This window comes from Geotrypetes seraphini, chromosome 2 (genome assembly GCF_902459505.1).
Source record: "Geotrypetes seraphini chromosome 2, aGeoSer1.1, whole genome shotgun sequence".
NCBI classification, from domain to species: domain Eukaryota; kingdom Metazoa; phylum Chordata; class Amphibia; order Gymnophiona; family Dermophiidae; genus Geotrypetes; species Geotrypetes seraphini.
The window spans coordinates 384,329,811-384,346,434 of record NC_047085.1 but is presented as its reverse complement, the minus strand read 5'-3'; positions in this window follow the sequence as shown (position 1 = coordinate 384,346,434).

The window sequence follows — 16,624 nt, the reverse complement described above, 5'->3', positions numbered from 1 at the left end:
AAAAACATCATGTCACCAAAGCTGCTGCTCAGGTTACAGCTTCTGTCTATGTGCAGACAGAAAATATTAACCAGGCAGAGGGAGTGGTTCCATGTGCCATCTGTCTTCAGCTTGAATTCCTCATGAAGGAAGTAAAGGAATTGAGAGAGGAGGTGGCAAGACTGAGAAGCATCCATGAGAATGAGAGGTACATTGATAAAATGGTTTATGAGGCATCAACAATTTCCAGAAGTGGGGAAGAAGAGGCTGTGCTGAGGGTGGACAGCTGTACTCAGATTATGGAACCCTGAAATAGTGATACTGTGACTCCACCCGCCCTTGAACTGATGAACCGGTATACTGCTCTGGAAGTGGAGGGGATGAGAGCATCCCAGGGAGAGAAAGGACCAAAGCTTGAAATCATAAAAATTGCTGGATCCATGACCACTAGGAGGCGTAAGGTGATGGTGGTTGGCGATTCCCTTCTGCAGGATACATAAGCATCTATCTGCAGGATACATAAGCATCTATCTGCAGACCAGACATGATGTCCCAGGAGGTTTGTTATCTGCCTGGTGCCAAAATCCATGATGTTACAGAAAGATTACCAAGACTTATCAAGCCTGATGACTATTATCTGATGCTGCTCATCCACACTGGTGCTATTGATGCTGCTATGTACCCCTGCGAACATATGAAAAGTGATTTTGTAGCGCTGGGAGAGAAGGTAAAGCAGTCAGGTGTGCAGGTGGTATTCTCATCCATCCTCCCTGTCGAGGGTAAGGGCCAGGTCAGAGAAGCACGCATTCTGGAGATGAATGTGTGGCTATGTGGTGTTATCGAGAGCGTTTTGGCTTCCTGGACCATGGGATGATTTTCCAAGAGCTGCTGAGCAGGGATGGTATCCATCTATTAAAGAAGATGATTGAATCACTGATCAAGGATAGCATAGTTCAGCACTTGGACACACACGACTTGATGAAACCCAGTCAACATGGATTCAGGAAAGGGAAATCGTGTTTGACGAATTTACTCCAATTCTTTGAGACCGTGAACAAGCAAATTGATAGTGGAAAGCCGGTGGACATAATATACTTGGACTTCCAGAAAGCATTTGACAAAGTTCCACACGAAAGACTTCTCAGGAAACTACAAAGCCATGGCATAGAGGGAGATATACAAAGATGGATAGGCAAATGGCTGGAAAACAGGAAGCAGAGAGTAGGCATAAATGGGAAGTTCTCAGACTGGGAGAAAGTGACTAGTGGTGTACCCCAGGGCTCGGTACTTGGGCCGATCCTTTTTAATATTTATATCAATGACCTGGAAAACGGAACATCCAGTGAGATCATCAAATTTGCAGACGACACAAAACTCTGCCGGGCAATCAGATCGCAGGAGGACAGTGAGGAACTCCAGAGCGATTTGTGTCGGTTAGAAAAATGGGCGGAGAAATGGCAGATGAAGTTCAACGTGGAGAAATGCAAGGTAATGTATTTAGGCAGTAAAAATGAGGAATACGAGTACAGAATGTCAGGTGCAACTCTGGGAAAAAGTGAACAGGAAAGGGATCTGGGTGTACTGATAGATAGGACCCTGAAGCCGTCGGCACAATGCGCGGCAGCGGCAAATAAGACAAATAGAATGTTGGGCATGATAAAGAAAGGAATCTCGAGTAGATCGGAGAAAGTTATAATGCCGCTTTATAAGGCAATGGTCAGACCCCACTTGGAATACTGCGTCCAACATTGGTCTCCCTACCTAAAGAAGGATATAAAACTGCTGGAGAGGGTGCAGAAACGAGCAACTAAACTAGTGAAGGGTATGGAGAAACTGGAATATGAGGATCGACTTAAAACACTGGGATTGTTCTCCCTTGAGAAAAGGAGACTGCGTGGGGATATGATCGAGACCTTCAAAATACTGAAAGGAATCGACAAAATAGAGCAGAGAAGATTATTTACATTGTCCAATTGGACACGGACAAGAGGACATGAAATGAAGCTAAGGGGGGGCAAGTTCAGGACTAATATCAGGAAGTTCTGCTTCACACAGAGAGTGGTTGACATCTGGAATACTCTCCCAGGGGAGATTATTGCGGAATCGACAGTCCTAGGCTTCAAAAGCAAACTAGATGCATATCTCCTTGAGAGAGGCATATAAAGATATGGTTGGATATAAAATAAAAATGTATACAAGGACGTATTGAAATCAAATTTTAGTAGCTGGACATCATTCACACCACATTAACAAAGACTTTGTAACCACACACCATCAATGAGACAACATATGAAAAAATAAAATATATATAAGACAACGGAGAAAAATGAACCTCAATTGTGAGAGGCCAGGACTACACAAGTACCTGAGCCAACTCACATCATCACGGGTTCATAAAAAAACTCCGTGTACATTTAAATAATTCTCATTCATACGTTTTTTCAAAAACTATTTTTCTTTTTCAAACTTTTTATGTGTGAGCAAAGTCAACAGTATTAACAATCTATTATTCAGTGTGAACCGAAACCAAACTGACCAAAAATTAAACGAGGGCAACAGCTCAACTTCACAGGTGTAAATAGTTGTAGAGGCATGAAAATTGTAACAGCAACAAGAGAACCATTTGGAGAGGAGCCAGCTTTATAGTGATTTTGTTGGAAGAAGCGTGAAATTTTCTGGACAATGCAATACTCCCCTGAAGTAGCCTTTTAGGAGAAACAGAAAGACTTTTCTGTTGGGACATGAACTGAGGAATCTTTGGAACCATCTTGTTTTTTCAGATGAGTGAACGTTTTTTTTCTCTTGTTGCTGTTACAATTTTCATGCCTCTACAACTATTTACACCTGTGAAGTTGAGCTGTTGCCCTCGTTTAATTTTTGGTCAGTTTGGTTTCGGTTCACACTGAATAATAGATTGTTAATACTGTTGACTTTGCTCACACATAAAAAGTTTGAAAAAGAAAAATAGTTTTTGAAAAAACGTATGAATGAGAATTATTTAAATGTACACGGAGTTTTTTTATGAACCCGTGATGATGTGAGTTGGCTCAGGTACTTGTGTAGTCCTGGCCTCTCACAATTGAGGTTCATTTTTCTCCGTTGTCTTATATATATTTTATTTTTTCATATGTTGTCTCATTGATGGTGTGTGGTTACAAAGTCTTTGTTAATGTGGTGTGAATGATGTCCAGCTACTAAAATTTGATTTCAATACGTCCTTGTATACATTTTGATTTATTTGATTGAATCCCCTGTTATATTTATTTGGATATAAAATAAGCCAGGTGTATACCTAGAAGGGCCTCCGCGTGTGCGGATCGCCGGACTTGATGGACCGAAGGTCTGATCCGGAGATGGCGCTTCTTATGTTCTTATGTTCTTAAGTGTCTTTTGCGGCAGGCTGGCTAATCTATTGAAGAGGGCTTTAAACTAGAAGTGATGGGGCAGGGTAATCAAAGCTCCCAGGTGAATTTAAACCCTAAGGTAAGTAAATTATTACACTTACTAGCTGATGCCCCGGCGTTGCACGGGTATTTAATTATAGCAATAACACTGTAAATGGATTTAAATAAAGATACTTTATAGTGGTGAATGAAATAATTTTGTTACAGCTTTATAAAAAGTAAAATATTCAAAGTATAATGTGAAATATTTGACAAAATGAATACAATTCAACTAACACAAAAATTGATTATAAACAACATTTTTAGTTTCACCTCCAGGAGCAAGAACATATACATTCTTGGGTGAACCCACCCTTCCCACGTGTGCAGGTGGGCCGCGAGACCCCCAGAACATATCACCCCAGGTAGTGAGGGATCTGCATACCAAGTTTCGTTCAAATCGGTCCCACAGCTTCTTACATTTTTTCCATTGACTTGAATGGGTGAAATCTGATTTTCTGTTTGTAGCTCCGCCCACGTGTGCAGGTGGGCCGCGAGACCCCCAGAACATATCACCCCAGGTAGTGAGGGATCTGCATACCAAGTTTCGTTCAAATCGGTCACACAGCTTTGTACATTTTTTCCAATGACTTGAATGGGTGAAATCTGATTTTCTGTTTGTAGCTCCGCCCACGTGTGCAGGTGGGCCGCGAGACCCCCAGAACATATCACCCCAGGTAGTGAGGGATCTGCATACCAAGTTTCGTTCAAATCGGTCCCACAGCTTCTTACATTTTTTCCATTGACTTGAATGGGTGAAATCTGATTTTCTGTTTGTAGCTCCGCCCACGTGTGCAGGTGGGCCGCGAGACCCCCAGAACATATCACCCCAGGTAGTGAGGGATCTGCATACCAAGTTTCGTTCAAATCGGTCACACAGCTTTGTACATTTTTTCCAATGACTTGAATGGGTGAAATCTGATTTTCTGTTTGTAGCTCCGCCCACGTGTGCAGGTGGGCCGTGAGACCCCCAGAACATATCACCCCAGGTAGTGAGGGATCTGCATACCAAATTTCATTCAAATCGGTCCCACAGCTTCTTACATTTTTTCCATTGACTTGAATGGGTGAAATCTGATTTTCTGTTTGTAGCTCCGCCCACGTGTGCAGGTGGGTCACGAGACCCCCAGAACATATCGCTCCCGGTAGTGAGGGATCTGCATACCAATTTTCGTTCAAATCGGTCCCACAGCTTTTTACATTTTTTCCATTGACTTGAATGGGTGAAATCTGATTTTCTGTTTGTAGCTCCGCCCACGTGTGCATGTGGGCCGCAAGACCCCCAGAACATATCACCCCCGGTAGTAAGGGATCTGCATACCAATTTTCGTTCAAATCGGTCCCACAGCGTTTTACATTTTTGCCATTGACATGAATGGGTGAAATCCGATTTTCTGTTTGTAGCTCCGCCCACGTGTGCAGGAGGGCCGCGAGACCCCCAGAACATATCACCCCAGGTAGTGAGGGATCTGCATACCAAGTTTCGTTCAAATTGGTCAAGACGTTTTTGAATTACTGTGAGAATGGCAGCTTTTTACATTTTTTCCATTGACATGAATGGGTGAAATGTGATTTTCTGTTTGTAGCTCCGCCCATGTGTGCAGGAGGGCCGCGAGACCCCCAGAACATATCACCCCAGGTAATGAGGGATCTGTATACCAAGTTTCGTTCAAATCAGTCAAGCCGTTTGTGAATTACTGTGAGAATGGCAGCTTTTTACATTTTTCCATTGACATGAATGGGTGAAATTTGATTTTCTGTTTGTAGCTCCGCCCACGTGTGCAGGTGGGCCGCGAGACCCCCAGAACATATCACCCCAGGTAGTGAGGGATCTGCATACCAAGTTTCGTCCAAATTGGTCACAGTGAGAATGGCAGCTTTTTACATTTTTTCCATTGACATGAATGGGTGAAATCTGATGTTCTGTTTGTAGCTCCGCCCACGTGTGCAGGTGGGCCGCGAGACCCCCAGAACATATCACCCCAGGTAGTTGGAATTACTGTGAGAATGGCAGTTTTTTACATTTTTTCCATTGACATGAATGGGTGAAATCTGATTTTCTGTTTGTAGCTCCGCCCATGTGTGCAGGTGGGCCGCAAGACCCCCAGAACATATCACCCCAGGTAATGAGGGATCATCATACCAAGTTTAGTTCAAATCGGTCCCACAGCTTTTTACATTTTTCCCATTGACTTGAATGGGTGAAATCTGAGGTTATGTTTGTAGCTCCGCCCACGTGTGCAGTTGGGCTGCGAGACCCCCAGAACATATCATCCCGGGTAGTGAGGGATCCGCATACCAAGTTTCGTTCAAATCGGGCAAGCCGGTTTTGCGGAGGCAGTTTTTACATTTTTTCCATTGACATGAATGGGTGAAATCTGATTTTCTGTTTGTAGCTCCGCCCAGGTGTGCAGGTTGGCCGCGATACCCCCAGAACATATCACCCCAGGTAGTGAGGGATCTGCATACCAAGTTTCGTTCAAATCGGGCAAGCCGTTTTTGCGTTGGCAGCTGTTTTACATTTTTTCCATTGACATGAATGGGTGAAATCTGATTTTATGTTTGTAGCTCCGCCCACATGTGCAGGTGGGCCGTGAGACCCCCAGAACATATCACCCCAGGTAGTGAGGGATCGGCATACCAAGTTTCGTTCAAATCGGGCAAGCCGTTTTTGCGTTGGCAGCTCTACATTTTTTCCATTGACATGAATGGGTGAAATCCGATTATCTGTTTGTAGCTCCGCCCACGTATGCAGGTGGGCCACGAGACCCCCAGAACATATCATCCCGGGTAGTGAGGGATCTGCATACCAAGTTTCGTTCAAATCGGTCAAGCCGTTTTTGCGTGATCGCGGCACATACATACATACATCCGATTTTATATATATAGATTACACAGGCCAGCCCAGTTTTCTGTTTTCTCATGAGCCAAATCAAGATGCTGCCTCTTTTCATTTGTAATTTTATTTCTAGTACAATAGACACTTTATTCCTGAACCTTCAGGTAGTTAACCCCTTCTCACGAGAATTCTTGTAGAGACCCTCATTAGCATTCTTATGCTCCGCTTCCCATTCCTCTGGGCTGGCCTCCCTACTCCTCAGTTTTCTCTTTACAAGCGAGATGGTAGGAGCTGGTCTTTTTTGCTCATGTTTATTTTTCCAATTAAAATCACTTTTTGCTTACTGTTTGTGAGGCTTTTTTTCGGTGCTGCAGAGGACCCCAGTCTTGGGAGTCTGCAGGAGAGTGCAGACTTTAAGGTCAAGGGTCTGCTTCCAAGGGAAAGATTGCTTTGCATTGCACCTATTTGGACAACCTGCACTAACAGTTCAGAGGACTGATCCCTTGGGAGCATGGCTCGTCCCATGTTCTGCGTATGTGAAGTCTGATGGAGGCTGAGGTCTCTGGCCAGTTTGTTGGGCCTGAGGCAGTCTGAAGAGACGAGCAGTCCAGATTCCAAGCTTGTTGAGGCAGAAGTTCTCCTTGTAATCTGTCTGCAGCTTCAGCACTTGCAGCTCCCAGAATTGCACAGTGAGTATCAGGCTGACAGCCTGAAGTAAACAAAATTGGGGGGGGGGGAGTTAAGGTTAGAGCCACCTCAAAAATTCCAAAATTGCTAGTTTTTGGACCTAGCGTAGCTCTCCAGGCCATTTTTTGGGCACTAAAATTGCTGCCACAGTGGCCACCTTAGAAGCTTTTAATTTCAAATTGAGAAATCCATCTGTTTCAAAACACTTCAATTTTGTTCAAAAACAGGTATGATAAGACTCCTCAGCCCAAGATACATTGGATTCATGTTGGATGGCCATCGGAGGATCGTCCGTGTCCCACATGCAGCATGTGAGGGAGGCAGGAACTGCTGGCTTAACCTCCTTTAGTCTCTCGGGGGGAGGGTTAGTGCCCAGATGTTGTGAGGACCAGGTAAAAAGTCCAGGTTCAAGCTGAGTTGCAGCAGCCCAAGTGCATCACCTTTGAAATGCAGCCATGCTACTGCCACAAAACCCCAGAAGGAAGCTTGTGAGCGTCTGCAGGGGCTGTCTGAACACCCTGGACAAAGGTTTCCCCCTGAGTTCATGAATACCTCAATCTTCTTTCTAGTAGACAGACATTTTATTCCTGAAGCCCGCACTGTCTGATGTTCATTTGCCTGCTTACTGCCTTGAATGTGCTGGGGAATCTGGACATCTTGTGTCTTTTATTTATTCAGCTTTAACAAGGATAGACAATGCAACTGCCATGTTGAAGAATCTAGGGGATATCTGTAGAATTCCCACTCTTTTTTAATTTTTGTAAATGTGTTTATTGAGATGTGTAACAAAAACTATGCCAAGGGAACACAATATACAAATATGCATTAGAATAAATACTCAAAAAGAGGTGTCCAGCACACAATAAACAGCATAAAATTCCCACTTACTCCTCCAGCCAGGCCACAGCATCACCGCAACAATCATTTTCAATTTTATCCCCTACATACTCACATAGACGCATACAGTGGAATACATCAAAATTATACATACCCACAATCCCATCATCCAGCCCTCACCAAACACACCCCATTCACTCAACCATACACACAGGCCCCTGTCCAACCAGCACCCCCAAGCCCAGCGCTGTGAGGGCATAGGCTATCCCCCATTATCCATGAGATTGGGGAGAAGAGTAAAGGTCCCCTGGGCTACAGCAGCTCCCTCCATTGGGCCACATAACACAACCTTTCAATACATACTGCCGTTTGAAAAGTCTGAATTTCATACCCAGCAATCTCTTGGGCTCTGGTCAGCCACTGAGAAAAGGGTACCACTCGGTCTGAGATCCAGTTTTGTAATATCAGATTTTTAACTAACAACCGCCAGGTAGATAAACTTCCATTGAGGGATGGAAAATCCAGCATCCACAAGCTCTCTTTGATCCTCCAACAGTAGCAATCTATAAGTCCAAGGGACTTGGTGCTTCAGAGTCTGCTCCAATAGCGGAAAGGCCTTCAGCCACAATTCAGTAGTAGGACATTCCAAAAAGAGATGTACCAGAGTACCCGGAGACCATTTACATTTTGGGCATAAGTTCCCCTCTTATAGACCCCTACATTTACCCCAAACCAGTGAAATATATGCTCTATGTAAGATCTTGTATTATGTTTTTTTAAGGTCAACCGCCCCAACCAGGGAATGAGCAGAGGCAAAAATGTCTAGGAAATTCTATCGCTCATAATCAACACCCAGATCATGCTGCCAAGCTTCTGCAACTTTGTTCGGAGATTGCAGTCCATATGCAGATTTCAGAACTCTATAACATGTGGATAGTTTATTCAAGACAGGTGGAGTCTGCAGAAATTGAGTATCCAAGGGACCACAGAGCCAAGTATTACCCCACTTCTTTTGTAAAGTATGAAAGTAATGCCTAATTTGTAGGTATGCCCAGAAATGATTGGCCTGCATCTGAACAAAGGATGGGAATTCCCTATTGCCCAAATCCCAGAGATCTTTCAAAGTCTGACAGACCCCTGCTCCCATGTCCAAAACCAGGACCCACCCATGCTCGGAGTGAAGTCCACATTGCCCATCAGCTGCAGGAGCAGAGATGCCTCTGGCACTTTCCTCTGGCATCTCCACCACCATCTCCAGGTCATTTAAATGGGCTTTATGAGCCGCAGATGTGTTTAAATGTAACAAATTCACAAGAGAGTAGGGCGAACACCACTCAGCCAACCACCCCTTTGGAGAATGCTGAACATGACCCATCCACCCCTCATGTACAAACATAGAAACATAGAAAGATGATGGCAGAAAAGGGCTATAGCCCATCAAGTCTGCCCACTCTACTGTCCCACCCCATTAAGTCAGAGTGCTGCTCGACCCACGTAGAGATCCCACGTGGATGTCCCATTTATTCTTAAAGTCGAGCACGCTAGTGGCCTTGATCACCTGCACCGGTAGTTTGTTCCAGTGATCTACCACCCTTTCTGTAAAGAAATACTTCCTGGTGTCACCACCAAATCTCCCTCCTCTGAGTTTGAGTGGGTGCCCCCTTGTGACTGAAGGTCCCTTAGGAAAGAATATGTCGTTTTCCACCTAGAGAGTAGAGCTGCAATTTGCCCAGTCTTTCCTCGTATGAGAGACCCTTTAGTCCGGAGACCATCCTAGTGGCCATTCGCTGGACTGACTCAGTTCGAAGTACATCTTTACGGTAATGTGGCCTCCAGAATTGCACACAGTACTCCAGATGAGGTCTCACCATGGCTCTGTACAGTGGCATTATGACTTCAGGTTTACGGCTGACGAAGCTTCTATTGATACATCCCATCATTCGCCTTGCCTTGGATGAGGCCTTCTCTACTTGTTTGGCAGCCTTCATGTCTGCACTGATGATTACTCCCAAGTCCCGTTCTTCTGAGGTCGTAGCTAGTGTTTTTCCATTCAAGGTGTATGTTCTGCATGGATTTCTGCTGCCGAGATGCATCACCTTATACTTCTTTGCGTTGAAGCCCAGCTGCCATGATGAGGACCAGTTTTCCAACTTGATCAGATCCTGCGCCATACCATCCGTGAGATTGCTTTCACCTACTATATTACACAGTTTGGCGGCGGCGGCAAACAGCGCTACTTTTCCCTGAAGCCCTCGGGTCAAGTCCCTTATGAATATGTTAAAAAGGGATGGTCCCAGGACTGAGCCCTGCGGCACTCCGCTAGTCACCTCCGATGTCTTAGAGAGGGTGCCATTGACCACCACCCTCTGAAGTCTTCCACTCAGCCAATCATTGACCCATGCCGTTAGTTTCTCACCTAACCCCATCGATTTCATCTTGTTTAATAGTCTACGGTGTGGGACACTGTCAAACGCTTTACTGAAATCCAAGTACACTATGTTCAGAGACTCTCCCGAGTTTAGCTTTCCTGTCACCCAGTCAAAGAAGCTGATAAGATTGGATTGGCATGACCTGCCCCTAGTGAATCCATGTTGACAGGGATCCCTCAGATACCCCTCATCCAATATCGTGTCTAATTTCCCTTTAAGTAGAGTTTCCATGAGTTTACACACTATTGATGTGAGACTTACTGGTCTGTAATTCGCAGCCTCCGCTCTGCAACCCTTTTTGTGCAGAGGAACAACATTGGCAGTTTTCCAGTCCAGGGGGACTCTCCCCGTACTTAGGGAGAGATTGAAGAGCATGGCTAACGGTTCCGCCAAAACATCGCATAGCTCTCTGAGCACTCTTGGGTGCAGATTGTCCGGTCCCATGGCTTTGTTCACCTTGAGTCTTGACAGTTCTCTGTAAACATCAGCTGGTGTGAACTCAAACTTCTGAAATGGGTCATCCAGGCTTTGCTTTGTATCCAGCAGCGCCACCACATTATAAAGGCGGAGATCCGGAAGGTTCAAAACCCCCTGTCGCTTATCTAGGACTAACTTCTTATAACCGATGTGAGCCCTTCTGTTCCACCAGATAAAAGAGGTCACTATGGAGTGGAAGGCTGTTACATCCCGGTTGAGTATCCACAATGGCAAAGTCTGTAATGAATGTAAGAGCTTGGGAAGGAGCACTATTTTCATCAGAGCTATCTGTCCCCACACACCTAACGGTAGATCCTTCCATTTGATTACTTCAAAAAATTGTGAGCATGGAATCGAGAGTGAATTACTCATGGATTAAAAACTGGTTGGCGTCTAGGAAACAGAGTGGGGGTAAATGGACAGTACTCAGACTGAATAGTATCACGAGTGGAGTTCCACAGGGTTCGGTGCTTGGGCCCTTGTTCTTCAACATATTTATAAACAAACTGGAAATTGGTACAACGAGCGAGGTGATTAAATTTGCAGATGATGCAAAGTTATTCAAAGTAGTGAAGACACAGAAGGATTGCAAATAATAATAATAATAACAACAGTTTATATACCGCAATACCGTTAAGTTCTATGCGGTTTACAATAGATTAAGTGAGGTACAAAGTGATTGAATTTAAGAGGGGAGAAGAGGAGAGTTAGGACCGGAAATGCATTGTTGAGGAGAAAGAGACTAACAGGAGAGAGGAAACACTATGGAGGAGAAAGAAGATGAGTGGGTCTGTTCTAGATACTTTAGGAACAGTTGAGTTTTTAGACGTTTTCTGAATTCCTCATAAGTAGTGGGCGAAAGCAGTTGATCTAGGTCTTTACCCCACAATGCTGCTTGATGTGAAAGAAGGTGTTCATGGTGTTTTTTCAGTTTACAACCTCTAACTGGGGGGGAAACGAAGTAGAAATGAGAGCTTCTCTTGTGTCTGTTGGCAGAGAAGAAGAAAAGGTCAGTTATGTATTTAGGGGCAAGTCCGTTTAGCGCTTTAGGCGAATTTAAACTTTATGCGTGCTTTCATCGATAGCCAATGTAACTGCAAAAACCTGCAACGTGACATAAACACGCTCGAGAAATGGGCTGCGACATGGCAAATGAGGTTTAACGTGGATAAGTGTAAGGCGATACATGTCAGTAACAAAAATCTTATACACGAATATAGGATGTCCGGTGCAGTACTCGGAGAAACCCCCCAGGAAAGAGACTTGGGAGTACTGGTAGACAAGTCAATGAAGCCGTCCACACAGACAGCAAATGCAACGCGGTGCAGTGCAACACGGTGGCAGTAAAAATGGCAAACAGAATGCTAGGAATGATGAAGAAGGGGATCACAAACAGATCGGAGAAGGTTGTCATGCCGCTATACCAGGCCATGGTACACCCCTACTTGGAATACTGCATCCAGCACTAATCGCTGTACATAAAGAAGGACATAGTACTACTCAAAAGGGTCCAGAGAAGAGCGACTAAAATGGTTAAGGGGCTGGAGGAGTTGCCGTACAATGAGAGATTAAAGAAACTGGGCCTCTTCTCCCTTGAAAAGAGGAGACTGAGAGGGGACATGATCAAAACATTCAAGATAATGAAGGGATAGACTTAGTAAATAAAGACAGGTTGTTTACCCTCTCCAAGGTAGGGAGAACGAGAGGGCACTCTCTAAAGTTAAAAGGGGATAGATTCTGTACAAACGTAAAGAAGTTCTTCTTCACCCAGAGAGTGGTAGAAAACTAGAACGCTCTTCCGGAGGCTGTAATAGGGGAAAACACCCTCCAGGGATTCAAGATAAAATTAGACAAGTTCCTGCTGAACCAGAACATACGCAGGTAAGGCTAGACTCAATTAGCGCATTGGTCTTTGACCTAAGGGCCGCCGCAGGAGCGGTCTGCTGGGCACAATAATTTGATGATATAATAAGTAATGTTAAAGTATAAAATGATTGTATTTTGTGTTATACTTATTGTAAGTCTTAAAAATGAATAAAGATTTTTTTAAAAACCAGTCAGCACTCACTTTCCAGCTCCTGGCACACAGTGCAGACACCAGAGACAGCACAGCGACACTGAGCACAGTGACTGACTGGGAGTGGAGAAGGAGTGGAATGGTGGGTGTGAGACAAGAAGCGGGTAGGAGGGGTGGGGGAAAGGGAGGTGGGGTCTGTCAGGTATAGGTGTGGGATGGGAGAGGTAGCAGGCAGGCAAGCAGGGCTGGTTAGGTGAAATGCAATACAGCACTCAACAGCTCTCCAGTAGTTCAGACCAATGCTCACTTCTTGCTCTCTAATCTGCAACACAACCAAGTCATTAGTGGGTCATAAAGCAATTTGTTTTTCATTATATTCACTTTTAAAGCAAGTCTAAATCTGGGTGTGTTTAGGGATGCCCAACCAAATCATTTTGTTATCTGTTATGGCGGCAGAAGGTACATCCCCTAATGCCACCCATGTCACGCCTCCAGATCGCCCACTTTGCAGACATCTTGATTTTGGTGACTAATGTTGCACAATGCTTTTCTTATTTTGTTTTGATTATATTCTTTGGACGTTTAACTGGCAGATATCCCTGTTATGTTGCTTTTTGGGCGTCTTTCTTTTTTGAAAGTGAGCCCGTTAGTGTTTGGAGAGAAACGCAATCTGACTTTTATGCAGGCTTTTTTGCTGTTCATTAGAAATTGCAGTATTGTTTTGCCAGGACTGTAGAACAGCCTACTAAAATTGCTGATGACACCAATACTTCTATAATTATTTGGAGTTTTTGTTGTGGAAGGATGTTACATTGCCTGGGCAGCGATAAGAGGATGGCACATTCAAAACACATCTTGCAGGGACTGATAAGCTCTGTGGGGAGGGTTTATTTAAAGAGGGAGAAAGTAAAATGAAAACAAAATCCTGGCTAAGCTTTATCTATATATGCTCATTTACCCATCCCTTATTGTACAGAGAAAAGGCAACCATCCCTCTCGCCACAGTCAGTGTTTCTCCTGCCTTTGGCCTCAGAGACTTGAGAATGTCAATAATATGGCAGTTGCCAGATAAGTAATTGAAGAAGTGCAAGGTATTTCTGAAAAGCCTCAGATTCCTCTTACTTCTAAACTAGGATTGCTAACTGGATCCAGATTCATCAGACAGGGCTGATCCAGTTATGGGTTTATCCCATTGAATGCAGGGACTTCTGGTTTGATTTTCCCATTGCATTCCCTACTAAAAGCAAAATATAATTCCCTGTATGCAGTGGGATAAGCCCAGGGCTGAATCAACCCTGTTGGGCAAATCTAGATCCCAGCTGGCAATTCTATTGCTATTGGTGCACTTTTATTTTTCTGTAGCAGAGAAACAAATAAAAAAACTTTCTTATGTTTATGTCCTGAGAATGCTGTGATTTCCTGTACCATATTTTGTGATGGTTTAATAAATGATAGCATGGCCCTATATAGAGCTGGAAGTAAACATGCTTTTGCAGTTACCATCAGTGCTGGCATTAGTGTGTGTGTGTGTGGTGGGGAAGGGGGGCAGCCAAACAAGGAAACTGTCCTGGGTCCCATAGATTTTTGGGTGGGTCGGCCTGTTTTCCCCTTTCTAATCACAGGAACAAAAAATCAATCCAGAACGATGGCCACGGCACTGAACTTCCAAAAAGGGAGCTACGAATGGATGAGAGTCATTGTGAGGAAGAAGATTAGGAAGAGGCTAAGCATTGTAAATACGCTAGAGCAAGTATGGTCCCTTTTTAAGGACACAGTCACAGAGGCGCTAAATTTATATATACCGCGTATCAATAAGGGTTCCAAGAGGAAGAAGAACAAGGAACCGGCGTGGCTCACTGTAGCAGTGAAGGAAGTGATCAGAGACAAGAAGACTTTGTTAAAGGAATGGAAAAGGACAAAAATGAAAGAAAACAGGAAAAAGCACAAACAACATCAAATCAAGTGCCATAAGGTGGTAAGAGGGGCCAAAAGAGACTATGAAGAAAAAATAACCAAGGAGACCATAAACTTTAAGCTATTCTTTCAATATATTTTTTTTTTTTTTTATTCTTTATTTATCATTTTAAAAATTTTAACAAAATCAAACATTTTGTACAGAAAGATTGTCAGATTGATCTCAAAATAATAAGTAAATTTTTAACATAAAAGGAACAAAATTCAAATCGGACAATCTCAAGTCCTCAATAATTATGTGATCCAAGATATATATAAGAGTGAACTTTTAAGGAAATCAATTATAAATTCTATATAATAAAGAACAGTATCATGTGTCTGACTTGAGGAATTATTCTATTACCAAGTCCAACAATTACTTAGTTGTTATTGTGGTAGTTGTTGTTATACCCTCTTTTTCCAGACGTTTCAGTGTCAGAAAAGCTGTAAGTTGAGATGGCTCAAAAAACACATACTTATTATCACGATATCTTACTATACATTTACATGGGAAACGTAAAAAGAAAATGCCACCCAGCTGTGTAACTCCTGGTTTCAACAAAAGAAACTGACGTCTACGATTCTGAGTTTCTCTGCTAACATCTGGAAACATTTGAATTTTCAAACCCAGAAACTCCTTACTCTTGTTCCTGAAGAACATTTTCAAAATCCAATCTTTATCCGGCAACAATGCCACAGATAGTATAAGAGTTGCTGGTTTAACCAAATCTTTATCTGATGTTTCCAAAATTGCTGTCAAATTTTGTTGAAGGTCTTGTATTTCCTGTCTCTTATCCTCCGAATGTTGACCCCTTACATTCATAGGCAAATAATATACTCGAGTGAGAGGAGGCAATGATTCCTCAGGAATATTAAATATCTCCATGAAGTACCTTTTTATCATCTCTCTCGGGTTTACTGATAAGATTTTAGGAAAATTTAACAATCGTAGGTTATTAGTCCGATAGTTGTTTTCCATAATTTCCAATTTTTTCCTAATACTTTGATTATCTTGTATTATTGTAGATTGAACTTGTTTAATCATTTTCACTTCATTTTCGATACCTCCCAATTTTTCTTTGACATTAGAAATTTCCTGTTTATTTTCCTCTATTGTCTGTTTTTGAATTTTTATATTCTTTTCACCTTCTTTAATTTGTTTAGTTAGTGAGTCTCCCAGTTTGGAAACTAAGTCCCAAATTGAATCAAGAGTCACTTCAGCTGGTTTCTCATATTTAAAGAAAGTCTCATGTAAAGTTAGGGAAGACTCACCTTGACTGCCTTCTGTCTGTTGGTCTGGACTTTTTCCTCCTTCTGCTCTATCCGCTGGAACCATCTCTGGACTTAACAAAGCCATAGAGACTTCACCTTGCTGGCTCCCTGATGTTACAGCCTCATGATCAAAGAGTGCTGCTACTTCTGGCCCACTCCTTTCACATGGGGAACTCGCACTCAGCGGTGGGGGAGGTGGACTCCTCTGGTCGGGGCTCAGTGTGGTATCCAGCCCAAGGACTTCCGATCCGGCGTCACTCCACGTCGCAGAGTCCAGCGGGCGATTCCCCGAACCTACTGTCTCCCTCTGAAGACGCTGAAGAAAATGTTCAATTGAAGCGAGAGGGGGGTGTTCAAGACGTCGTGAGGCTGCAGCGGCGCTCTTACCCCGTCTCTTCGGCATCGCGACTGACAAATAGTCTGATCGCTGTTGAAATATAAACAATCGTGCCCTCAGCGTCTCACCAGTCACTGATACAAATCAAATCATATATCCTGGATCTGAAGATCTCCTGTATTCGTTCCTATATTCCAATAGGCAAATCAATAATCTCCAACTCCCTGGCTCCTCGTGGCTCCAAGGGGCTCCCAAGGGGCCTGGCGAGCCCCTTAGGGCACGCCCCTTCGGCCACGCCCTGCGGCCGCGCGGCTGCGGCCGCAACCGCGGCGGCGTTCTGTTTTTAAATTGTTG